This window comes from Phyllobates terribilis, unplaced genomic scaffold (assembly GCF_046119375.1).
Source record: "Phyllobates terribilis strain yellow unplaced genomic scaffold, ASM4611937v1 Scaffold_13__5_contigs__length_258822181, whole genome shotgun sequence".
Taxonomy (NCBI): domain Eukaryota; kingdom Metazoa; phylum Chordata; class Amphibia; order Anura; family Dendrobatidae; genus Phyllobates; species Phyllobates terribilis.
This window is the reverse complement of record NW_027362773.1, coordinates 118,689,308-118,716,096: the sequence shown is the minus strand read 5'-3', so window position 1 is coordinate 118,716,096 and position 26,789 is coordinate 118,689,308.

The window sequence follows — 26,789 nt, the reverse complement described above, 5'->3', positions numbered from 1 at the left end:
AATATTGTAAGCGTTAATTAATAATATAGAGAAAAAAATGTCTCTGGAGCTCTACACCACGCGCGACCCTGGGAACCTGTTGTAAAAATGTGAATCATGTTCCTGGGAGTACAGCAGTGTTTCTTTACACCTGAATATCTGACAAAAGAGAGAAGTACTGCATAAGGCTAAGTGCCCACGATGCAGAAATGCTGCATCTCCCTGGCAGGAAGAACGTATGCGGATTTTACATGCGTTTTTCTTGCCAGGTAGAAGCGTTTGTCAAGCGTTTTTGCATGCATTTCTGCATGCGGGTTATCAAGCACTTTTCCAAGTGATTTTAGCATTGCCTATAAAAGTGCTTGACAATTTGGTCACACTATATAAATCCATGCAACCGGCATGGATTTATATAGTGTGACCAAGTTAATAGTTAAAAAAAAAGAATAACAACGGTAAAAAATGAAAAAAACATTATAGTCACCTTCTGATGGCCCCCGGCCATTTCTCCGCTGCGTCCGGTCTCTTGTACGGCTCGCGGTGGTGTGAAAGGACCTTTCATGACGTCATTTAGTCATGTGACAGGTCACGCGACGTTCTATGGTACCCGAGTCCCCTCTTCTCCAGACCCGGTTAACATCCGCACATTGAATCGCTTAATATCCGCATGTGCACATGTAGTCATGCGGATATTAAGTGATTCAATGCAAGTCAATGGCGGCAATTACGCTGCGTGTCCGCAAAATTAATAGACATACTGCTTATTTTTCCGCAATGATAATCCGCAGTGGAAATTTCCGCAGCATGTGCACAGCACATGCGGATTATCATTGGGGACCATGGGGCATGTATTACCAAGCGTTTTTTTAAGCGTTTTCGCTGCGGAAATTTGGCCGCAAAAACGCTTGAAAACACATAGTGAGCACGCAGCTTAACTCTTCAAAGGTGTTATCCATGATTAGAAACTTGTGTTTTTTGTCTAAAAACAGCACCACAACCTGTCTACAGGTTCTGTGTGGTATTGCAGCTCAGCTCCATTTATTTCAGTAGAGCTGAAGTCCAATGCCAGTCACAATCTATTGACAGATGTGATATTGCTTTTGAAAGAAAACAACCATGTTTTTCTAATCCTATATGTGAAGATCTGAGGTTGTGGGTTGCAATAATCACCTAGACAAGTTAACGATGCAACAATAGTTTATCTCTTACATCCAAGGTTTTACTACAACTCTAGGTAAATGGCCAAAATACATTGTCCCCAGTGCACAAGATACCCTTCCTGGGGCGGTAGTTCAACTGCCTTTGTACCAGGCGATACTCACTGTTTCCCAACTTTTGGTTAGCTCACAGATTTCGTATCGCCAACCAGTATAGTTTGTATTCACATTCCTCGCTCCTCCAGACGACAAGATAAAACAATAGAAACACAGGTATCCAGAGCTACAGAGGTGGAGCCAACATCTATTAGCCATTTATGGCTTATTTGGTGGATATATCTGAGAGGGAAATAACCCTTTAATTGGGTTATCCACTACTAGACACCAACTATTGGTGGGCCAAGGGAGGTGAGAAAACTAAAAGAAATTGATATCTCCAGACCAGCGCTGCATACCCCACTGGTTACATGAGTGTTGCAGCTTCTGATTGGTTGCAGCATTCATATTTCATCAAAGCCAGAAGAAGTAGTGCTCACATGACACCCCTGCCAGATGTTGATGTCAGAATAATGGCGGGATACACAACAATGAGTATAAGAGGGCACTGGTTTGGGAGGTGTTTTGGAGATTTTTTAATATTTTCCCCTTCCTAGGTCCACATATAAGACTCTACAAGTTCCAGGGAACATAGGTACACAGAACACCCTTTTTTGGGCTGTGCATCTTGTCTATATACAGTGGGGAAAAAAAGTAAACTGATCAAAAATATAAAGGGAACACTTAAACAACAGAATATTACTCCAAGTAAATCAAACTTCAGTGAAATCAAACTGTCCACTTAGGAAGCAACACTGATTGACAATCAATTTCACATGCTGTTGTGCAAATGGAATAGTCAATAGATGGAAATGATTGGCAATTATCAAGACACCCTCAATAAAGGAGTGGTTCTGCAGGTGGGGTCCACAGACCACATCTCAGTACCAATGCTTTCTGGCTGATGTTTTGGTCACTTTTGAATGTTGGTTGTGCTTTCACACTCGTGGTAGCATGAGACCGTCTCTACAACCCACAGAAGTTGCTCAGGTAGTGCAGCTCATCCAGGATGGCACATCAATGCAAGCAGTGGCAAGAAGGTTTGCTGCATCTGTCATCTTAGTGTCCAGAGGCTGGAGGCACTACCAAGAGACAGGCCAGTACACCAGGAGACGTGGAGGGGGCCGTAGGAGGGCAACAACTCAGCAGCAGGACAGCTACCTCCGCCTTTGTGCAAGGAGGAACAGGAGGAGCACTGCCAGAGCCCTTCAAAATGACCTCCAGCAGGCCACAAATGTGCATGTGTCTGCACAAACGGTTAGAAACCGACTCCATGAGGGTGGTATGAGGGCCCGACGTCCACAGATGGGGGTTGTGCTCACAGCCCAACACCGTGGAGGACACTTGGCATTTTCCACAGAACACCAGGATTGGCAAAGTCGCCACTGGTGCCCTGTGCTCTTCATTGATGAAACCAGGTTCACACTGAGCTCATGCGACAGACGTGACAGAGTCTGGAGACACCGTGGAGAGCGCATAGTGGGCAAACAACCTTACGCGGTGAAATGAGCTGCATCTGGATCTCGTCCACCTAAAGGGACTGTCAGCACAGAATGACTGTTCAAACTAAGTCCCAACTCTCGGTGCTTCATGACAGGGCCAATCATTTATATACACCTTCCCACCTGCTTGTTTTCCCTCTAGCCACACCCTCTTCTTCTTTGATTGACAGCTCTGGCTTCATCGAACCAGAGAAGGAAGGAGACAGAGGTAAAACAAGCAGGTGGGAAGGTGTATATAAATGATTGGCCCACGCCGTGATCCATGGAGCACTTGTACTTGGTTTCAACAGTCATTCTGTGCTGACAGTCCCTTTAAAATCAGTGTTTCCCAAACTCCAGTCCCCACAGCCCCCCACAGGTCATGTCTTCAGGATTTCTATAGTATAGCACAGGTGAGAGAATTCCTGATTCCTTGATGATACTTTCATCACATGTGTAATACTGAGGAAATCCTGAAAACATGACCTGTTGGGGGGAAAACCTGACCTGTTGGGGGCCATCAGGACTGGAGTTTGGGAAACACTGCCTTAAATGGAGCGGTGCTGCAGTTTTATTATTCAGCGATTAGCAGGATCCCCCAACAATTTCTTAAGCAATGAGAAAATGCAGTCCCTAATGATGTCCTCTGACATTAAGCGGATCACGGACAGCCGATGCATTGGGTTCTGCATTTCTTTGAGAATGGGATGGGGCAGCTTCTGTCTTCTCAGTGATACAATCAGGAAGGAGATGCAGCGTGAGACAATCCCTGTCTAGATCTTTGATCTGATCATCAATACTTTATCAAGTATATACAAAGACATACAGGGATACTGATCCCCCTGGTCAGTGGCCAGAACCCTGTAAATTTCCCTTATATGGTCCAAAACTGAAACTGTGGGAACAATCGAATCCTCTTAGGGTTCAGCAAACTTACAGTCAAGGGTTTGATAAAGTTATCTACACCCTTGTGTCTCCGGAAAGCATAGCGTACGTTCACGTGCTGAAAATGCCGACCAGTGCTGGAGTGAGCAGAGGTCCGCAGCTTGTGACACTCCTGCTATAGTGAAACTACAGATCCCAGCAGGCTGACGGTCTCTCATCAAGCTATGCTGGGAGCCGCAGTTTCACAAATAGTGCTAGAGGATCCATGTCAGAAATATGAGGCTGCCACTAGGGTTTCTCCCACAAATATGTAATCGGACGTGGAGCAGATCCGCACGTGAATGAGCCATATTCTCTATCTGTGAACATACTACTCTCCTTCACTCAGATTCTAAGTGGTTCTGCAGCGCATCTGTGCAGAGCAAGCTGTCAATCAAAATGTGGGCCAGGTTTACAGCCGTCACCTCCGATATAGTGAGCGGTGCTGTGATCCAAGACTGTAGCCGCTCCGTGCACAACGATGAGTGAAGGCCGGCAGCTGCAGGGAGGAAAGAAGTTAATTTTCTCCCGGTACCTGCACTATCAATAAGGCGGTTGGGCAACATTGTAACAATATTTATCTGCAGATTAACCCTATACCTGCAGGTACATAGCATTTTCCAAGGTGACAGGTTCCCTTTAATAAAGAGAAGATGGATAGAGCCGCATTAGTCCATACTCACGGTGGAAGCCTCCTGACAACTTCTTGAAGAACACTTTCCACATTTGTTCCAAGCTTCGCCGAGATCTTATAGAAATAAACAGAGAAATTAATTTCTTAATACAGTTTAGAACTCGGCTCCAATGAATCACAAGAAATGAAACCTGTTTGAAGCTGACAAGCAATCAAGCCCCTCCGTAAGCCACACAGAACATGGCTACTTATGTCATCTGCAGGTGATTAAAGGAACCTGTCATGTTGAAATGGTATAAGATCTGTAGGGGGATGTTGTAGAGCAGAGAAGTTTATCAGACTGATAGACATATCTGTGGGAAGAGAGTCAGTAAGACTTGCATTTTATGCAGAGAAAGTCCTGCCGTATGTACACTAGTCCAGTGGGCGGTCCTAAGTGATTGACAGTTCCCTGTATGACCATGCAGGCAAAGATAGCTGTCAATCACTAGCATGACCGCCCACTGGACTCATCTATACAAACAGCAGGATTCCACTGAATAAATTGATACAGGAAAAATATCTCTCTTTGTACTGTGTTAGCCAGTAGATAGAAGAGTATTTAGATTTGAGAGTCCTCAGTGGTTGATACCTTTTAATGGCTAACGGAAAAGATGGTAACAAATTGCAAGCTTTCCAGACTGCTCAGGTCTCAGGTCAGTCTGATGAAGAGGCCTGAGCAGTTTGGAAAGCTTGCAATTTGTTACCATCTTTTCAGTTAGCCATTAAAGGTATCAACCACTGAGGACTCTCAAATCTAATGAATGAATTACAATTTATACTGAATCTTCTCCCACAAACCTATATATCGTTCTGCTCAGTGTCTCATGGGTAAAACCTGTAAGTCTGAATGGGGCTGTAATGTTATTACAATCATGTAAACGCAGATCACAAAATCTTTCATATGATCTTTTTTTTTTTAACACTCAAAACCCCTATGGATATTTATCTTTACTAAAGGGATTCCTTACCCATTCTTTTGACAGCTCTTCTTTAGGTATGGACACATACCGGCATCCGGCATAAAAACATCTGGAGGCTTTTACTTTTTCTGTGATATTGGATAATCTTGTTCATTTCTAACGTTTTAAATCTTTCAAATTCTTTCCGAAAAATGTATCATAAAGGGACTTCCTCAGGTCAGTTTTGCTTGTGGTTGTGTTACCATTATTTATGCCAAATGTATCAGAGAGTTGCACGATGTTTGATAAATGTTTATGTAGCACTTCCATCTTTATTTATTTATTTTACTCACTTATATAGCACCATCCTATTCCGCTGCGCTTTACAGACATTATCATCGCTGTCCCCATTGGGGCTCACAATCTACATTCCCTATCAGTATGTCTTTGGAGTGTAGGAGGAAACCGGAGAACCCGGAGGAAACCCATGCAAACACAGGGAGAACATACAAACTTCTTGCAGATGTTGTCCTTGGTGGGATTTAAACCCAGGATCCCAGCGCTGCAAAGCAACAATGCTAACCACTGAGCCACCGTGTATCTTTATCCACTGAGCCACCGTGTATCTTTATCCACTGAGCCACCGTGTATCTTTATCCACTTTTAATGTCACCAGTCATTCTTAGACCTGTGTAGCTTACCAAGCCCAAGTTCTAAAAGTTGCAAGAGTGCTGTAAAATAGGAAGCTGCACATTTTTGCACAAAAATGATGCGTCACAAAATTGTTTCGTTTTTTTTTTTAACACCAAAAATTGATGTAAATTCCTTGCTACATTGCCCCTTTTCCAGCCAAATTTTGTAGAAAAAAAAATAAAAGACAAGGTACAGACAGCGAAGTTAAATTTGCCTACAGGAATGATTTTGATCTGGAGCGCATTGTACCCGGATACAGTCACTAGCGGGAATGTCAAACATCTTCTCAATTTGTTTCTCCACCCTCTCCGGATCTGCATTCTTCAAGTCTATCTAAAAGCAAAAGTATCAATACTAATTATTTATCAAAGCTGGTCAAAATCTAGAAACCATATAATAAAACTGGCATAAAATATAGTGCTGAACAAGATTTTAGGGAGAGATGTACAACTGGCACTGGCCTTTAAAAGGGATTGTGTAATCGCTCAGAACTAGCAAAAATGTAAAGTGCCTGGAAAACAAGGAACGTGCAATTTACCTCTTAGTAAAAATCCTATTCTTTCTCAAGAACGGGAGGAATTTTAATTTCATAATTTTTTTTAATCAAATAATTTTTATTGAAAAGCTCCAAATACAAATTTTCCATCTTTCAAATAACATACATGACATATTAATTCCATAGTATAAAACATGAATAAAGTATCTGAACTTCAATTCCCTAACCCACCCTAAACCCAAATCCCAACACTCCAGAGAGAACCATTTTCAGAGCAGTTCTAGAATAATGGACTATAGCATTCGTAGAAGGGGGAAGAAGATAAAAAAGTGACTAACAAAGGGATAGCAGCGTTTTAATTTTATCATTTACTGCTTGATGCCTGAGCCGGGAAGTGCACGCTTGAAAACTGTTGCAGGCTGCTGTAATCACAGGACACAAGCAAACAGCATGGCATTTCCTATCAGCAGGGAGGAAGTAAAGGGAACAGTAATGAAAGTCTCCTCCTACTCCGCTCCATATTGAAATGAATAGTGTGCATCCTACAAATGCGATGCATACAGCAAACAATTCATTTTCCATACACAGGTTTTGAGTTGACCACTGGATATACACATGTGTATAACTAATTACCAGAACTGGAAATCGAAAAAAAAGATAAGCAAGTTTGGGGTGAATCCTGCCTTCATTACTGTACAGCCGCTCATAGAGGGATCGGTACTAGGAACAGCAGGAGTGCCGGTGATGTTCACAGATTTACCTGCTGCGGGACTGAAGGAGTCTGATAGTGTTCGGCTCTAAGCTTTTTACCTTGTTTACGACAGGAATAATTGAAAGCTGTGCTTCAAAGGCGAGGAAGAAGTTTGTCACCGTCTGCTCTTGAATACCCTTAAGGGGGAAAAAAATATATATACATATATACAAATACTGAAGCATCTAAATGCATTAGAACATCAAACCTGGTGAAGCGGTAAATGACTTGTCCTCCAGGGATACAGGCTACTGTCATTCAGTAATTATTTAATAGGAATTTTACATTTTATGTGATCACCACGCTAGAATGGAAATGATGAAAACACAACACAACTCCTCACCATATGAAGATATTTTGTGTTCTATAGAACAGCATTTCTGTGGAATAACACGACTGATTTACTATGTATGCACCATAGCCTTCATTTGATGTCACTTACTGTCACCTGTCACCTTGCCCCAACTCTGCAATCCCCAATATCAGTCCATGACCTCAATGGGGTCACTATAAAATTCTAAAGAGGACTGGTCATGTCTCTATTAGAAAATAGACAAACTTAGGATAGAAACAACATGAGCATATACCCTAATATGTAAGTAAAAAGTGACGTGCCCCCTGGGCCAGTGCTGTAGTGCGGCGCGCGTGCGCGCGGGGAATACCCGGAGCCGGATCCGATGGGGGTAGTAGTCTTCGTGTGGCGGTGACCCGGTCCGTGCCCAGGGTGGTCAAACTAAGTGGCAGTTATTGGTATGATGGTATTAGTGTCCGACTACGCCACCCGTTGATTTGCGGTCGCAAGGCCGCCACTGCAAAACAGTCCGCCGAGGCCGATGGTATATATGTGCAGCTATGGTGGTATAACCCCCAACGGGAGAGGTATAGCCTCAGGGCAGCTGGTGCGGGTGAAGGGAGTGATAGTAAGAGCGTCCCGGTACCTATGGTGCTGGTGGTGCGATGGAACACAGAGACTGATTGCAGTTTTCAATGCTTTACTCACAGTTGTTATTAACGTCAGTCCTGCAGATGATGACAACCCGAGCCATGCTGCGTCCACCAGGTACGGGGCTCGACCAACCCCCAGGCAGTTCCAGAGTGTGACCTTGAACTCCTTTCCCCGTTCCTTTCTCTGGCCGTCCCCACTAGGGACCCACCCATGTCCAGCTTCCTCGGGCCTTCTGGTGGCGAAACCTTTCTCCGGTCTCCCTGACCCTATGTGGCATGCCTTCGTGGTGAGTGTAGTGAGTGGTCGCGCCAAGACGTGGCCACGACCTCCGGTTCCTGGCTGAGGATAAGTGGCCTCCACCAGTTTGGGATCCGGTACCCTGATCTGCCAACCCTTCACCCGCTGACTCCTAGCGTGTTCGGGTTCCTTCTTGCTTCATGTCTCTGGGCCTTTCCTTATGTTTCATTCTTTCCTTGCTTCTTGTTCCTTTCTTCTTCACTCTTGCTCCCTCCGGGGGCAGCACCCAGACAGGGCTGCTGCTCCCTGTCACTCCTCTTCTCACTCTTCTTCTGTCTGACTGAACTCAACTCACTCCTAAGATGGTGCCCACCTTTTATACTCCCTCTGACACCCGATCCCAGGTGATTAGCAACCAATGGGCTCCTTCCTATGCCCAGAAACCCGCCCCTATCTGCTCCTACACCACTGGGTTTTCCTCCCCCTCCCCACTCCAGCCAGGAACAGAAGCTGTCGTACCTGCACATCTTTCTAGTGGGAGTACCGTCGGTCTGTTCCTCGGAAATGGGGTGTGTGTGGTGCATGCAGCTAACTGAGTTCTAGTCCACACTCCATCCTTACCCGGGAGTGGAATACCACACCTCTGGTTCGAGGTGCAATACCCCTGTAGCAGCCGAGCCCTCGGGGTGCTACATTCCCCCCTGGTAAATCACAGCACGTCCTCGGGCTGAAACAGAGCAAAACAATTACAAACTTACAAAAATTTTAAAGTGTACACTCATAAATAAGACATTAACTTTCAAATCATCCCTTTATGGGAGGTACTCTTTTCACTTTAACGTTACTGATATCAACACTTTTGCTAATGCCACGGGAACTCTTTTGTAGAAAACACGATATATAAAACTTCAGCATCGTTACTTTTAGCAGCATTATGAAACTTTCACATTTAGACATTTTTCATATAAAACATTTTCAACATTCTTGACTTCTTGGGATCTGGCCGCTGTGCAACTCACAACCTGATAAAGTGCAACAGTCACTGTATCTTGAGGTTGGGAAGGGTTCTTACAAAACCAATAGGGGGCGCTTTAGGAAGCGCAACTAAGTACAGGGTCGGCCGCTCTCAGTCCTCAGCCAGGTAGAGGGAAAGGATGACCGCTCTCAGTCCTCGGTCAGGTTAGGGATTAGGGCAAAGCAGGCAACAGTTCTCTTTCTGTCCCAACGGGGACCACACTCTTTGTGGAAACAGTCTCACAACAGTCCTTATACTCGATCGGGTAACTATTTACATCTCCTCTTTTACCGTTTACAATTTACGGTGTCCTCCACACGCTCCTTCCTCTTCCTCAGGTTCAGACCCGTCCGGGCCCTCTTTCTTCTCCTCCTGGTACGATAACTCCTCCTCCTCCTTGACCCGGTGGACATGAAGGGCGTACCACCCCTTCACTCCCTTATGCCTGGTATAGGTGACGGTATCTCCAGGCACCAGGTCCCGTCCACTGTGCCCCTCCGGTAGGTGGGACTCTACGTCGCTCCTGTTTACAAACACCTGGCTCATGGTCTTCGGGTCTTAGATGATGCCCCAGCCACATGCCATGTGAAACTTAACAACAGTCCCGGTGACTCGGGGACCGTGAGCTGTACGGGGGGTCCTGGCGGGCCCTTGTCTTCTGCTCCACGTTTTTAATGTGGAGCCACTCCTCCTTCACTTTCCTCTCTCTCCGCTCCCGCTCAACCGTTGCCCGTTGTTGGCGGCAGGTCCCATAGCGCCGAGCGGCGCCTGCCCGGGTCTCCTGAGTGAACCCCATCAGGTCTTCTCCAGTGGGGTCCCCCTCGAATTGAGCGTCTTCCAGCGGGGGTGAAGAGAGGTCCACGGGCTCCGGATTAGTGGTTAGTCCACGGGCTGGGATTAGTGGTTCATCTGGGGCCCTTGCTCCCTCGGGGTGACTCTTCCTGGAGCGGGGGTTGGTGTATTCAGGCGGCCAGACGAATGGTGTCCCATCCGGGCAGGTGTGCTGCTCATACAGGTCTTTCCCCAATGGTGGCACAACTGGGGGCCCCGGCTGGGGTGCAGCGCCCGCGGGCACTCGGCCTTTCAACCAGGCCGGTGACTTTCTGATCGTGCCCGATGTTGGGGAGCACGGTCCTGGGCGAGGCTCCGCTGCAGAGCTTGCTGCTGGAGGGCTAACTGCTGGTGATGGAGGCACGGCGGGCGGTGCAGCACCCAGAGCTTCGGGTTCCGCGGCGGGAGGTAGGGGCAGGTCCGCGGCCTCAGGGCCCGGAGTAACGGCGTTCCCCTTACTTGTCGTTGCGGCCTCCGATCCGCTTCTGCTGACTCTCGGGATGAACGCGGTGCTGGATGGTGGCTGCGGTAGTGAAGCTCTCCTCCGTATCCGACATCCTCCTCCCCCCTAGTGGACCGCGGCCTACCTCGCGATGATCCTCTTCCGTAGGCCGCGGCTCCGCAGTGGATCGTCAGGGTCGAGGACCTTCCGTCGCGCTCCTGTGACGTCGGCGTCGCTGGGCTCCCTCCAGGACCTGACGCAACGTCCGGACGTGAGGCGGGGCTTCAATTCTCGCGGGCTTTCGGAGTCCACGCCCCTCTTCTTCCCGCGCGGCGTCCTCAAGATGGCGTCCAATGGCGGGAAAGCTCCACGGATGGCGGGAAGAAGGCAGAAGATGGCGTCGGATGGCGGGAATCTGTCCAGATGGCGGGAAACGACTCCGGACGGCGGAAAACTTCACCACAGGTAAGTATAAAAGTTTCTTTTTTCCGGCACGCAGTACCCGGTGGTTGCGGGCACGTAATCCTGCCGACTACGCCAAAGTTGACGCGCCCCCTGGGCCAGTGCTGTAGTGCGGCGCGCGTGCGCGCGGGGAATACCCGGAGCCGGATCCGATGGGGGTAGTAGTCTTCGTGTGGCGGTGACCCGGTCCGTGCCCAGGGTGGTCAAACTAAGTGGCAGTTATTGGTATGATGGTATTAGTGTCCGACTACGCCACCCGTTGATTTGCGGTCGCAAGGCCGCCACTGCAAAACAGTCCGCCGAGGCCGATGGTATATATGTGCAGCTATGGTGGTATAACCCCCAACGGGAGAGGTATAGCCTCAGGGCAGCTGGTGCGGGTGAAGGGAGTGATAGTAAGAGCGTCCCGGTACCTATGGTGCTGGTGGTGCGATGGAACACAGAGACTGATTGCAGTATTCAATGCTTTACTCACAGTTGTTATTAACGTCAGTCCTGCAGGTGATGACGACCCGAGCCATGCTGCGTCCACCAGGTACGGGGCTCGACCAACCCCCAGGCAGTTCCAGAGTGTGACCTTGAACTCCTTTCCCCGTTCCTTTCTCTGGCCATCCCCACTAGGGACCCACCCATGTCCAGCTTCCTCGGGCCTTCTGGTGGCGAAACCTTTCTCCGGTCTCCCTGACCCTATGTGGCATGCCTTCGTGGTGAGTGTAGTGAGTGGTCGCGCCAAGACGTGGCCACGACCTCCGGTTCCTGGCTGAGGATAAGTGGCCTCCACCAGTTTGGGATCCGGTACCCTGATCTGCCAACCCTTCACCCGCTGACTCCTAGCGTGTTCGGGTTCCTTCTTGCTTCATGTCTCTGGGCCTTTCCTTATGTTTCATTCTTTCCTTGCTTCTTGTTCCTTTCTTCTTCACTCTTGCTCCCTCCAGGGGCAGCACCCAGACAGGGCTGCTGCTCCCTGTCACTCCTCTTCTCACTCTTCTTCTGTCTGACTGAACTCAACTCACTCCTAAGATGGTGCCCACCTTTTATACTCCCTCTGACACCCGAGCCCAGGTGATTAGCAACCAATGGGCTCCTTCCTATGCCCAGAAACCCGCCCCTATCTGCTCCTACACCACTGGGTTTTCCTCCCCCTTCCTACTCCAGCCAGGAACAGAAGCTGTCGTACCTGCACATCTTTCTAGTGGGAGTACCGTCGGTCTGTTCCTCAGAAATGGGGTGTGTGTGGTGCATGCAGCTAACTGAGTTCTAGTCCACACTCCATCCTTACCTGGGAGTGGAATACCACACCTCTGGTTCGAGGTGCAATACCCCTGTAGCAGCCGAGCCCTCGGGGTGCTACAAAAGCAATAGTGAATATACAGTACAGACCAAAAGTTTGGACACACCTTCTCATTTAAAGATTTTTCAGTATTTTCATGACTATGAAAATTGTACATTCACACTGGAGGCAATAAAACTATGAATTAACACATGTGGAATTATATACTTAACAAAAAAGTGTGAAACAACTGAAAATATGTCTTATATTCTAGGTTCTTCAAAGTAGCCACCTTTTGCTTTGATGACTACTTTGCACATTCTTGGCATTCTCTTGATGAGCTTCAAGAGGTAGTCACCGGAAATGGTTTTCACTTCACAGGTGTGCCCTGTCAGGTTTAATAAGTGGGATTTATTGCCTTATAAATGAGGTTGGAACCTTCAGTTGTGTTGTGCAGAAGTCAGGTGGATACACAGCTGATAGTCCTACTGAATAGAATGTTAGAATTTGTATTATGGCAAGAAAAAAGCAGCTAAGTAAAGAAAAACGAGTGGCCATCATTACTTTAAGAAATGAAGGTCAGTCAGTCTGAAAAATTGGGCAAACTTTGAAAGCTTCCCCAAGTGCTGTTGCAAAAACCATTAAGCGCTACAAAGAAACTGGCTTACATGAGGACTGCCCCAGGAAAGGAAGACCAAGAGTCACCTCTGCTTCTGAGGATAAGTTTATCCGAGTCACCAGCCTCAGAAATTGCAGGTTAACAGCAGCTCAGATTAGAGACCAGGTCAATGCCATACAGAGTTCTAGCAGCAGACACATCTCTTTAACAACTGTTAAGAGGAGACTTTGTGCAGCAAGCCTACATGGTAAAATAGCTGCTAGGAAACCACTGCTAAGGACAGGCAACAAGCAGAAGAGACTTGTTTTTGCTAAAGAACACAAGGAATGGACATTAGACCAGTGGAAATCTGTGCTTTGGTCTGATGAGTCCAAATTTGAGATCTTTGGTTCCAACCACCGTATCTTTGTGCGACGCAGAAAAGGTGAACAGATGGACTCTACATGCCTGGTCCCCACCGTGAAGCATGGAGGAGGAGGAGGTGTGATGGTGTGGGGGTGCTTTGCTGGTGACACTGTTGGGGATTTATTCAAAATTGAAGACATACTGAACCAGCATGGCTACCACAGCATCTTGCAGCGGCATGCTATTCCATCCGGTTTGCGTTTAGTTGGACCATCATTTATTTTTCAACAGGACAATGACCCCAAACACACCTCCAGGCTGTGTAAGGGCTATTTGACCAAAAAGGAGAGTGATGGGGTGCTACGCCAGATGACCTGGCCTCCACAGTCACCAGACCTGAACCCAATCGAGATGGTTTGGGGTGAGCTGGACCGCAGAGTGAAGGCAAAAGGGCCAACAAGTGCTAAGCATCTCTGGGAACTCCTTCAAGATTGTTGGAAGACCATTTCCGGTGACTACCTCTTGAAGCTCATCTAGAGAATGCCAAGAGTGTGCAAAGCAGTCATCAAAGCAAAAGGTGGCTACTTTGAAGAACCTAGAATATAAGACATATTTTCAGTTGTTTCACACTTTTTTGTTAAGTATATAATTCCACATGTCTTAATTCATAGTTTTGATGCCTTCAGTGTGAATGTACAATTTTCATACTCATGAAAATACAGAAAAATCTTTAAATGAGAAGGTGTGTCCAAACTTTTGGTCTGTACTGTATATAATATAGGGTACTTAGTAAACATGGTTTTTGATTTAAAAAAAGCCATCCCACCCGCACCAAGGTGTACCCAGTCAGATATGTGAAATATATAATAAAATACACTTTAGTACAATATTAGTGTTTTGTCCCTTTAAATCTGCTGCTACTTCTGTCACCATGGTAACTGCATTCATACTCAGCCAATAGGATTGCTCGGTTTGAATTTGGAAAAAAAAAAAAAAGTCCTTTATCGTCAGTTTGTTCTATCTCATCTGAGTGTGAAGACAGACACCTGCGATCAGCGAGAGATTATAGGTATAAGACGTGATATAATATAACGGACGGAGCCACATCCCATCACACGCACTCAGCGACCACAACTGACAGGAGTCAGCACATTTACCAGACAATAAGTTATTATTCCCCAACACATGATACGCTGAGACACCAGTGGGGGGCGCCGCACTCGTTACATCTCCCATCTGGATGGATCCAGCGACGAGATCCTGATATTTCCCCCCAGCTCCTCTCCTCCATAGGGAATGGCCCAGATGCACGCAGAACGGACCAAAGTGTAATACTGCTAGAACTCTGCATGATATCACATCCTCCATATATACCACATAATAAAGGGGTGCTCCCACTGGGACAGGTCATCACCTATCCAGAGATCAGTGATAACTTGTTCCAACTAGACATCCCCTTTAATGGAAGAGATCACATCTCTAACAGTCAATACGCTATTCATTCCCAATCTTCCCTGGCCCCAGTAATGCCCCTGAGTATATCGCCAATATGAGCCAATCATCAAACCCTCTGCTGACTGTTCCCGATGTTTTATAGATTTTGGATACGTTGCTACAAGAGAAGATATCAGCGGACACCATGGGGATCGAGTATTCTGCCAGCGATGGAGCAGGTAGTATCCACCAGTCTGTGATATCTGACCTTCCTCCATATTCTGCTCTTACATGCGTTTCTTCAGCTTTACCCCTTCCCGACATAACCAATTTATGTTTTTTTTCTGTTTTTTCCTCTGCTTTTTCCAAGGGCTATAACTTTTTGATATCTGTCCACATAGTGTGAGGTCTTGTTATTTTGTAGGATGAGCTGTACTTATAAATGACACCATTCATTTACCACATAGTACTAGAAAACGGGAAAAACATTCCAAGCGCAGTAAAAGTGCGAAAAAAAAGCCTGACATTGTTTATCTGGGAACGGTTTTAACGGCGCACATTGTGTGGTAAAAATGACCTGGTAATAGGATCCTACTCCTCCGTGTGATTACAGCAAGACCAAACTTCTCCAATAGTTTTGGCAAAAGAAAAAAACTTTTTTTTGACGCTGTCACCATTTTTTCTGAGACCCGTAACATTTTCATTTTTCGGGTTGATGGAGCTGTGTGGGGGCTTATTTTTTGAAGGGCAAGAGGACTTTATTGATATCATTTTGGGACACATATGTCATGGTCATCGCTTCTTACAGGATTTTCTGCAGTATTGAGGCGAATGAAAAAATGCAATTTTGTCTTTTTGAATTTTTTTCTGTGTTCACTGATCGTTTTTTTTTTATATTTTGATAGATTGTATTTCTCTGAAAGAGACCATACCACAAAATGTGTATATTTTTATTATCTTTATTTTTAGTGGGAGGTGAGTTGAACGTGTGGGGTTTTAATAAATATATATATTATTTTTTTCACTGTATTTGTATACATCATCTGATTGCTTGTGCTATATACAGCGATACCACACTAATGCTCCATATAGCAAAATCACGGTCTTCTTTACAGCCCAAATGAAGCTTTATGATGACAGGCACGGAGGCTTCAGCAGACCCCCGGATGTCATAGCAGTCCATCGGCGCCCTATGATAGCGTCACAGGAGCGCCGGTGGGCGCATGGAACGACGCGTCCCAATGCTGGCGCGCTGTTAATGCTGCTGTTAGAGATTGACAGCAGCACTGAACAGGTTAACAGTGGTGGGCAGATCTTCGCTCCACTCGCAGCTGTTAGAGGCAGGTCCTGGTTGTTTGTCACAGCCATTATCTGCCATGTACGGGGTGAGCTGACCCTGCGCCATACACCCGCTACTGACTTATACCATACATGTACGGCAGATGTTGGTAAGGAGTTAAAGCGGTTGTTCAGCTTTGGGGCCATTTTTTTTACTTTAATGCAAGTATTTGGGGCTAAAATTGATTTCTGTAATTGAGTTTCATTAAAAATGTTGCCTTCTGTAGCATCTGTGCTGCACTGTCTATTGCTGGCTGCAAAATTAGCTAACTGAGAATCTATCAGTGAGCTCCTTAGTCTTAAGGGAGCGTTTGTAGATCTTTCATCTGTTTTTTTTTCCTGAGTGCCTTTTAGCTGATCTATGCCCAAAGTAAACACAAAACTTGAATGTGCAGGGAAACAATAAGTCTATAATAGCTGGTGAAAAACACTTAATGAAACCTAAATGTAAAAAATTACTTTTAGTAGTAAATACATGGACATGAGAAAATATACACTGCTCAAAAAAATAAAGGGAACACTTAAACAACAGAATATAACTCCAAGTAAATCAAACTTCTGTGAAATCAAACTGTCCACTTAGGAAGCAACACTGATTGACAATCAATTTCACATGCTGTTGTGCAAATGGAATAGACAATAGATGGAAATTATTGTCAATTATCAAGACACACTCAATAAAAGGAGTGGTTCTGCAGGTGGGGACCACAGACCACATCTCAGTACCAATGCTTTCTGGCTGATGTTTTGGTCACTTTTGAATGTTGGTTGTGCTTTCACATTCGTGGTAGCATGAGACGGACTCTACAATCCACAAAAGTTGCTCAGGTAGTGCAGCTCATCCAGGATGGCACATCAATGCGAGCTGTGGCAAGAAGGTTTGCTGTGTCTGTCAGCGTTGTGTCCAGAGGCTGGAGGCGCTACCAGGAGACATGCCAGTACACCAGGAGACGTGGAGGGGGCCATAGGAGGGCAACAACCCAGCAGCAGGACCGCTACCTCCGCCTTTGTGCAAGGAGGAACAGGAGGAGCACTACCAGAGCCCTGCAAAATGACATCCAGCAGGCCACAAATGTGCATGTGTCTGCACAAACGGTTAGAAACCGACTCCATGAGAGTGGGATGAGGGCCAGATGTCCACAGATGGGGGTTGTGCCCAATGCCAGACCTCATGTGGCTGGAGTGTGTCAGCAGTTCCTGCAAGATGAAGGCATTGAAGCTATGGACTGGCCTGCCCGTTCCCCAGACCTGAATCCCATTGAGCACATCTGAGCCATCATGTCTCACTCCATCCACCAACGTCACGTTGCACCACAGACTGTCCAGGAGTTGGCGAATGCTGTAGTCCAGGTCTGGGAGGAGATCCCTCAGGGGACCATCCGCAACCTCAGGAGCATGTCCAGGCGTTGTAGGGAGGTCATACAGGCACGTGGAAGCCACACACAATACTGAGCCTCATTTTGACTTGTTTTAAGGACATTACATCAAAGTTGGATCAGCCTGTAGTGTGTTTTTCCACTTTAATTTTGGGGGTGACTCCGAATCCAGGCCTCCATTGGTTAATAAATTTGATTTCCATTGATGATTTTTGTGTGATTTTGTTGTCAACACATTCAACTTTGTACAGAACAAAGTATTCAATGAGAATATTTCATTCATTCAGATCTAGGATGTGTTATTTGAGTGTTCCCTTTATTTTTTTCAGCAGTGTATATATATATTATAAACAATTACTGAAGCTTTAATGCTATTTATTACGTCTCAGGAGGAGGACGGAAGAGGAGGAGGACGGAAGAGGCGGAGGACGGAAGAGACGGAGGACGGAAGAGGCGGAGGATGGAAGAGGAGGAGGACGGAAGAGGAAGAGGACGGAAAAGGAGGAGGACTGAAGAGGAGGAGGATGGAAGAGGACGAGGACAGAAGAGGCGGAGGACGGAAGAGGCGGAGGATGGAAGAGGCGGAGGACAGAAAAGGCGGAGGACCGAAGAGGCGGAGGACGGAAGAGAAGGAGGACGGAAGAGGAGGAGGACGGAAGAGGAGGAGGACAGAAGAGGAGGAGGACGGAAGAGGAAGAGGACAGAAGAGGAGGAGGACGGAAGAGGCGGAGGACGGAAAAGGCGGAGGACGGAAGAGGCGGAGGACAGAAGAGGCGGAGGACGGAAGAGGCGGAGGACGGAAGAGGAGGAGGACGGAAGAGAAGGAGGACGGAAGAGGAGGAGGACAGAAGAGGAGGAGGAAGTAAGAGGAGGAGGACGTAAGAGGAAGAGGACGGAAGAGGAGGAGGACGGAAGTGGAGGAGGACGGAAGAGGAGGAAGACAGAAGAGGAGGAGGACAGAACTGCACCTTAAGATCCCTAGGGGGAAAGGGATTGTAGTAATATAGTGGTAGTATATCCGTATTAGTGTAATATGAGTAATAATACTAGTGATAATAGTAAGAAAGTAATAAAATAACAGTAGTAATAGTAGTAGGTAGAATAGCAGTGTGATCCAGGGTCCTAGGACTGATCGCCTTTTCTCGGGGTCAAGAAGGAATTTTTCCCCTGTGACACAAATTGGCTGAAGGTGTCCTGGGGTTTTTGCCTTCTTCTGAATCAACACTGTAGGTATAGGGCAGTATGAGTAGTGATAGGAAAGAAGAATAATACTGTAATAAGATAGCACAATGTAATAATAACCATATCAAATAGATTTATAAAAACAAATTAAAATAACTCCAGTAGTACAATAATTAGTGTAATATTATATAACTTGTAATAACATTATTAGGTTTGATCCAGGGTCCTAGGACTGATCGCCTTTTCTCGGGGTCAAGAAGGAATTTTTCCCCTGTGACACAAATTGGCTAAAGGTGTCCTGGGGTTTTTGCCTTCTTGTGGATTAACAGCTTTAGGCATAGGGATTTTAGTAATACCATTATTAGAATCACAAGAATAATAAAAAAAATTAGAATTACATTTTTTTAACTAGTTTTATAACAGTTACAATTAATTGCATTAATGCAATAATAATAAATAGTAAAAATGGTGGTAATAATAATAATACAAAAAACTAGTCCCAGTTAGTAAGTTAGTGTAATGTTAGTGTAGGGACCCATCTGAAGAGGTCGCCTTGACGTTGGCAGATGGGCTCGCACAATTTGCTCAAAATGTGCGCTAAGAACCTCATATTTCAATGTACAGGAGATCTAGCAGTAATACCATTCAGGAGATAGATATCTGTGTACACACATTTTGTTATATACTTTTGTGCAGCACACAGGGCAGGTATACAGGTACAGGGCGAGAGTGTTACAGTGATATTATAACTCGGCCTTAAGGATACAATGCTGATAACTACAGATCCTGGAAACACATCCGAAACTAGACCTTGTAAGTAACTGGTTCCCAGCTAGTGGTAAATATGTACAGGGCAGTCCGGTACCAAGACCTGCTCTATAGGGCACATTATCATCAGGCAGGTCCTGTCAGGGCTCTTACAAGATCTGCGGCAGAAGTGTGGCTGTATAACACAGTCCTGCTCCTGCCTCAGCTGCCCACAGTGGAGCCAACCCTGATCCTGGCAGCTTAATCCATTGTATGACACAGTAGGGGGCTTCCACAGCATTTAGGCACTTTAGACAGGAGAGGGAGGCGTGTTCATGGTGCCAATGAGTTTCTATGTCAGCTGAGATCTAACAATGGACCCCATGACGGCCATCTTACTGCTCCTATTAGACCCCGGCTGAGGAAAGGTCTATGAGGACACCGGTCAGACTTATGTCGCCTGCTCTGCACATATTAGAAATACCTAGGGCTGATTAGTTTGCCATTTGTAAATCTGATCCAGCAGCGCTGGGCTACCACTGACATGATCAGGGCTATTGAGCTCCTAGATTGGGCAGAGGAGCTCAGTATTCAGCAGGAGCTGGCCGAGGAGAGCAGAGCAACTTGCATGGGGCTGCTGCACAAGAAGCAACTCACAAGGTGGAGATTTACCCGGAGACGCTGTGCTCGGGCTGTGATCTGCTGTGCAGGCTGCATAGTAGATGCCTCCAAGGACCCGAACTTCACCCCTAACAGGTACAGCAGAGCTCGGACGGCTGCAAGTGAATGGAGAGCGGCTGATTAGTAACTGCTGCGTCTCCTGCAGCTCAGATAAGAGCCTCACAGAGCGGGGGTTCAGTAATGATGAATATGGGAAGTGTCCGCTCCTCACATGCCCTATATGCGGCCTCCAGAGGTAAAGTCTCCGCTGTAACCAGCGCCTCCTCCCACCTTCTCTGCTGGCATGCTCCATTACTTAAAGGGGATGTCTGAAGAAAACAAGTTATCACTTATCCACAGGCTCGGTGATCACTTACTTATCGTGTGGTCTGACCGCTGCGAGCAATCGTCTGATCGGGAAGGAGTGGAAAGTCAGGGATCAACTGCAGCTCCATTCATTCTCTATGGGGCTCCGGAAAAGCCAAGCTCAGCGGTTGAATTCCACATAGGGAATGAATGGAGCGGATCCTGGAGTAATAACATGTCCTCCTCTCCTCAGCTTTCTGTCTGTGTAAGTGGCTCAGCCCTTGTCTCCCCTTCTGCTCCGGCTTCTGTGCTGGTCCCTGTGAGGAAGAGGAAACCCTCTGCCCTTCTGCTCTCAGTCCTCTGCGACTTTTCACAATCGCTCAGTGCACCCATTATATGTAATAAGGATCATTCTTCATCCCTTGTCCAGCTTTCATCCAGAGGTTTGGCCACTACCGAAAAGTTTTTGATGAACTTACAGTAGTAGCTGGCGAAACCCAAAAAACTTTGTAACGCCTTTAAGTCCTGTATATAATACCAATCCAGTACCATCCGGACTTTGGCCAGATCCATGCAAAAACGGTGAATGATAAGAAATAACCCAAAAAAAAGGATCTCCTGAATGGAGAACATACATTTCTCTGGTTTGACAAATAATTTATTATCTTTGAGTATCTGTAAGACCTGCCTGACATGTACCTGATGTGACTGGAGGTAAATAAATTAATATGTCATCAAGATTAGTTTGTTGTGATCTACCTGCCAGATGACTAAAAATGTCACTAACAGTGTTGAAAGAAGGCGGGAGCATTAGTCAACCCAATGCCATCACAAGCTTTTCATAGTGCCCCTCAGGAGTATTGAAGGCCGTCTTCCACTCATCTCCTCAATGTGAATGAGATTATAAGCCCCCCTGAGGTCTAGTTTAATCAAATCGTAGGAGCCAAATGGTTTTCTAAAGAGGTCCGGGATGAGAGGGAGAGGATATGCATCCCAGACTGTGATCCGATTAAACTCGCGAAAATTAAGGCGGGGTCGCAACCCCCAGTCTCTTTTTTTTGACAAAGAAAAGCTCCACTGCAACGGGAGATGAAGAACGTCTTATATGGCCCAATAGTAGACTTTCAGTGATCTAGTTTTTCATGGCCTGCCTCTCTGAACCAGAGATATTATATAACCTGCTTTTTTGGCAGCTTGGCCCCAGGAATAATATTAACGACGCAATCATAAGGATGATGGGGAGGAAGCTCTTGACACCACTGTTCAGAAAACACATTCCTGAAATCAGATCCACCATGGCTATCCGAGTGACCAAGCAGTGTTCTTGGCAATACTCGCTCCATTTTACCACCTCCTGAGTCTGCCAGTCTACGGCTAAGTGCCTGACTCGCCCCCCAGGGCCGTGGGGCACACAGCAGCCGGGGCTTATGGCTGCTTTTGGGGAATATCATGGTGGCTGGCCCGGGGCGGTCAGTGCAAAAGGGATTATTTATAGGGGATTTGTCATGACGCCACCTGTGGTGTCTGGTGAGGATCACCAGCGCTGCAACAGTCCTCTGAGGCAAATGTTAGTGCAGCTAGAGATGGAACGGCTCCCAACAGGTGGAGCGGGCCTCAGGGCAGTGTAAATAGATGGAGGGTGCGCTGGGCGTTGTAGTGCAGGGAGGGAAATGGCGCCGGTGAAGGAATAGACGGAGGCAACTCAGTGCAATCGTCCAAGATTTTTACTCACAGTTCTTCAGGCAATGCACAAGTGCACGTTACGGGTGAAGGCCTCCCACGTCGCGCTGTGTTCACCCTGGCAGGGGTTCAATCCTTCCTCAGGAAGTTTAGGAATGCTTGGCAGAACCCCACTTTCTCGTGTTCCTACTTTGACCGTCTTCACACTAGGTCCTTCTCCCTGCTGACCTACGCTACCCACTCTCAATCCCGCTCGGGTATGCTGAAGTCCTTCCTGTACGTCGGATCCGGGACCAACCTGACCTCCTGGAGATTAGAATGCGGCAACCGATCCCTCGGTCTTCTGACAGATGCGGGGCGTACGGGTGCTGTCCTGCACGTGCCGTACCCCTGGGATCCCTTCTTAGAACGGAGCCCACTCCCTGCTCCCCTCCGGGGCCTCTATCCTGGACCCTACTTGTGGAGCAGAGCTCCTGCTGAGCCTCTGCTCCCAGACAGTCCTCACTGACCGTCTGTACTGTACTGTACTGACTGACCATTCTGTTCTGAACTGCCACCCTAAGATGGCTTCCCATTATATACCTACTGTATAAGTGCTCCCTCTAATGGCTTCCTCCACCCACACCCACTACTGGTTCCCCCTACCTTTGGGTTTCCCCCATTCCAGCCAGGGACAGGGCTCAGCAGCTGCGCTCTGCATGTTGCCCTTCCAGCCGGCCTGGAGCAGTGTAATGTTGGATGCAGGTGTTTTGGGGGGTTCCGTGCAGCACTCCCATCTTACCTGAGTGAAGGGAGACACCACACCTCTGGGTGAGATGCAGTACCTCTGTGGCGACTGAACCCTCAGGGTCGCCACATGCCCACGATGCAGAAATGCTCCGGATTTTTCCTGAGTGTTTCTGCATCTCCCTGGGAGAAAAAACGCATGCGGATTTTCCTGCCAGGGACAAGCGTAAGTGAAGCGTTTTTCACATGCATGTCCGCATGCGGGTTGTCAACCGCTTTCCAATCGATTTTAGGAACACTTGGAAAGTGCTAGACAACTTGGTCACACTATATAAATCCATGCAACCGGCATGGATTTATATAGTGTGACCAAGTTAATAGTTGAAAAAAAGAATAAAAATGGCAACAAAAAAAAAATAGTATTAGACTTACCGGTAATTCTGTTTCTAAGACCCTCCACGACAGCACACCTGGAGGTAGCCTCCCCATCCTAATTAGGGACAGGAAAACAAGAGGTTAAATAGCCCCTCCCTGCTACAATCCCCAGTGTTTTCAAATGACCACACAGTATGAATGCTCTAAATATTTATTAACACTAAGGATTTTTCCAATCAATAAAGAAAGGGAGGGAACTACCCGTGCTGTTGTGGAGGGTCTTAGAAACCGAATTACCGGTAAGTCTAATTCTATTTCCTCCAATCCTCTCCATGACAGCACACCTAGAGTAATACCAAAGAATGAATTTTAGGGAGCGACAACAGCCTGAAGGACTTTCCTTCCAAATGCTAAGTCTCTATTAGATATTACATCTAGTCTATAATGTTTAGCAAAGGTATGGACAGACGACCATGTAGCTGCCCTGCAAATCTGCTCAATGGATGCACTAGCTTTTTCCGCCCAGGAGACCGACATAGCTCTAGTAGAATGAGCTTTCAAGGATTCCGGAGGAGGCAAATCTTGAACTATATATGTTTCACAAATTGCTTTCTTAATCCAATTTGCTAGCGTATTTTTGCAATTTTCTTTCCTTTATTGGGGCCTCCATATTGGACAAATAGGTTATGATCCTTCCTCCAGGTTTCAGTCTGCCTCAAATAGCAGATTATAGTCCTTCTTACATCCAACGCGTGGAATTCTTCTTCCTTGCTATTTGATGGATTTTGACAGAATGACGGAAGAATTATGGGCTGAGACATATGAAAATTAGACGACACTTTAGGTAGAAAAGAAGGATCCAACTGGAGGATGATCCTGTCCTCCAAAATACGACAATAAGTCTCTCTGATAGACAGGGCTTGGATTTCACTCACTCTTCTGGCTGTAGTCAGAGCTATAAGCGATGCCGCTTTCCAAGACAATTTGTCTATGTGTGCCTCCTCTATTGGCTCGAAAGGATGCATAGTAAGGCCTCTAAGAACTACGTTGAGATCCCAAGGTGGAACTATTTTAGCTCTTTTTGGATTAATCCGAGAAGCAGCTATCATGAACCTCTTAATCCATCTGTTTTGGGCCAAATCAGCATCAAAATAGGAATTTAAAGCCGAGACTTGGACCTTCAGCGTGCTTGGTCTTAATCCTTTAGACAGACCGTTCTGTAGGAAATCCAAGATTCTGGCCACGTCAGGCCGAAAGTGATCTATTGGACGAGGCTCATACCACATCTTGAAAGCTTTCTAGATTTTTCCATAGATGAAATTTGTGACTGGTTTTCTGTTTTTCTGCAGTGTATGTGACTCGCCCCCAGGGGTGTCGCGGGGCACCCGGCAGCCGGGTCTAAGACTGCCTGCGGGGATTATCGCGGTGGCTGGCTCAGGGCGGTCAGTGCCAAAAGGGATTATTTGTAGGGAATTTGTCGTGACGCCACCTGTGGTGTCTGGTGAGGATCACCAGCGCTGCAACAGTCCTCTGAGGCAGATATCAGGGCAGCTTGAGATGGAACGGCTCCCCACAGGTGGAGCAGGCCTCAGGGGAGTATAAATGATTCAGGTTGCGCTGAGCGTTGTGGTGCAGGGAAAGCGATGGCACAGCAGGAGTAACCGACAGAGACAGGGGATTTGCTTCATTACCTTTACTGGTACAGCTGTTAGGTACAGTCCAGGGTACTCTAGATGAAGGGCGCACTTTTGGACTTCTCCCCAGGGAGCGGGTATAGGGCCTCCTGATCCGTGTCTGTCTCTATGTATGCTCCTGGCCAGCCTGCAACTGGGCCTAGCTTATGTGTCCTGCTTTTACTTCACCTGATGCTCAGAAATAGGACCTCTGGTTGGTAACCACTTTCCCTGGACATCGGGGCCTTCGTGGTTCCTGATCCTGTGTGTGTCTAGCCTTCAGGTTTGCCAGGGACTTGTAGTCCTCCTGGGATTCTGGTTATCCCCACTGGGTGTAACGGGTCGCTGTAGGCGCGGACTCGGTGTCCGGTAGATATAAAGGGGTGAGCTTACTGTGTTCCTCTGCCCCCTTGGTTTCACTCCCCTTTTTCTCCTCGCTGTCGGCCACACTCGGGTTCCTCACTACTAGGCAGCTGACGTGCTGCGTCTTCACCGCTCTCTGAGCGTCGGCACGCTCTCAGGCTCTCTCTCAGCCTGCCTGCTCTGCTCTGACTCTGAGCACTCACTAATCAACTGAGCTGCCTGGCTCCACCTTCCCTATATATATCCCTATCCGGGCTCCCTCTGCTGGTATGAGGTGGAAGGTAGAGGTGTTTGTATGTAGTGATGGCCTCTTGTGGAGAAATCCATCCATGCACCCTTCTGGGTTCTGTGGCACCAATGCACAGCAGGGCGCCACATTTGGATCATCTGTACTGAGAAGCCTCTGGCTTTTCAGAGGGCGGTCTCAGAAGCCAAGCTGCTAGAGCCAAATTCTGAGGGGCCGGATGGAAAATCTGGCCCTAATGCAGCAGATCGTGGATTCGAGGAAGCATCAATGGATCCTCCATTCTTAGACTCCTCAATGTTCCGAACCATGCTCTTTTTGGCCACATTGGAGCTATTAGGATAGTCTTGACCCCTTCCGACCTGATTTTTTGTAAAGTCCTTGGTATTAACAGAATCAGGGGAAAAGCATAAGCGAGCCCAACTTTCCAAGGGTGAGCGAATGCATCTATCCCTGTTGCTGAATCCTCGGGGTTCAAAGAGAAAAAGGCTCTTACTTTTGCGTTTTCCTGGTTCGCAAACAGGTCCACATCTGGGTATTCCCACTTTTGAACAATCATCTGAAATATCTTCGAGTTCATACTCCACTCCCCTGGATGAATGTCTTTTCTGCTCAGAAGATCTGCATGATAGTTGTCGGAGCCCCTCAGATGCAGAGCCGATAAGGATAGTAGATGATGCTCTGCCCAGTGGAAGATCCTTTCGGAGATCATCTGTAACCTCCTGTTTCTTGAACTTCCCTGATGTCTCAAGTGGGCTACAGTTGTCATATTGTCCGAGTAGACTCTGACATGTGAGCCCTGAAGCACAGAATTGGCTGCCCATAGGGTTTCTTCCACCACTTTCATTTCTCTTAAGTTCGAGGACTGCTCTGCTATTTCTTGCGACCAGACCCCTTGGAAGGCCACGTGGGAGACTACTGCGCGCCATCCCCTTTTGCTTGTGACGCGCCCCCTGGGCCAGCGTTGTTTGGGGATTACCCGGAGCCGGATCAGATGGGGGTTGTGGTCTCCGAGTGGCGGTGACCCGGTCCGTGCCCAGGGTGTCAAGCTCAGTGTGTGGCAGTCCTACAGATGTTGCTGGATGTTCTTTAGTGTCGACTACGCCACCCGTTGATTTGCGGTCAATACGGCCGCCGCTGCAGCAGGATCCGCTGAGGCTGGTGGTGTGTGTGCAGCTTCTGGTGGTATAACCCCCAACGGGAGGGGTATGGCCTCAGGGGGTCAGTTGTAGAGGGTGGTGGTTGTGGTGGTGCAGGGAAGATGGTAATAAGACTCAGAGTCGGGCTGTGCAGTTCAGGGTTTTTACTTACTGCTATTGTTCTGGTCACTCCGGCCTTGAGTGACCGCCCGAGCCGTGCTGCGTCC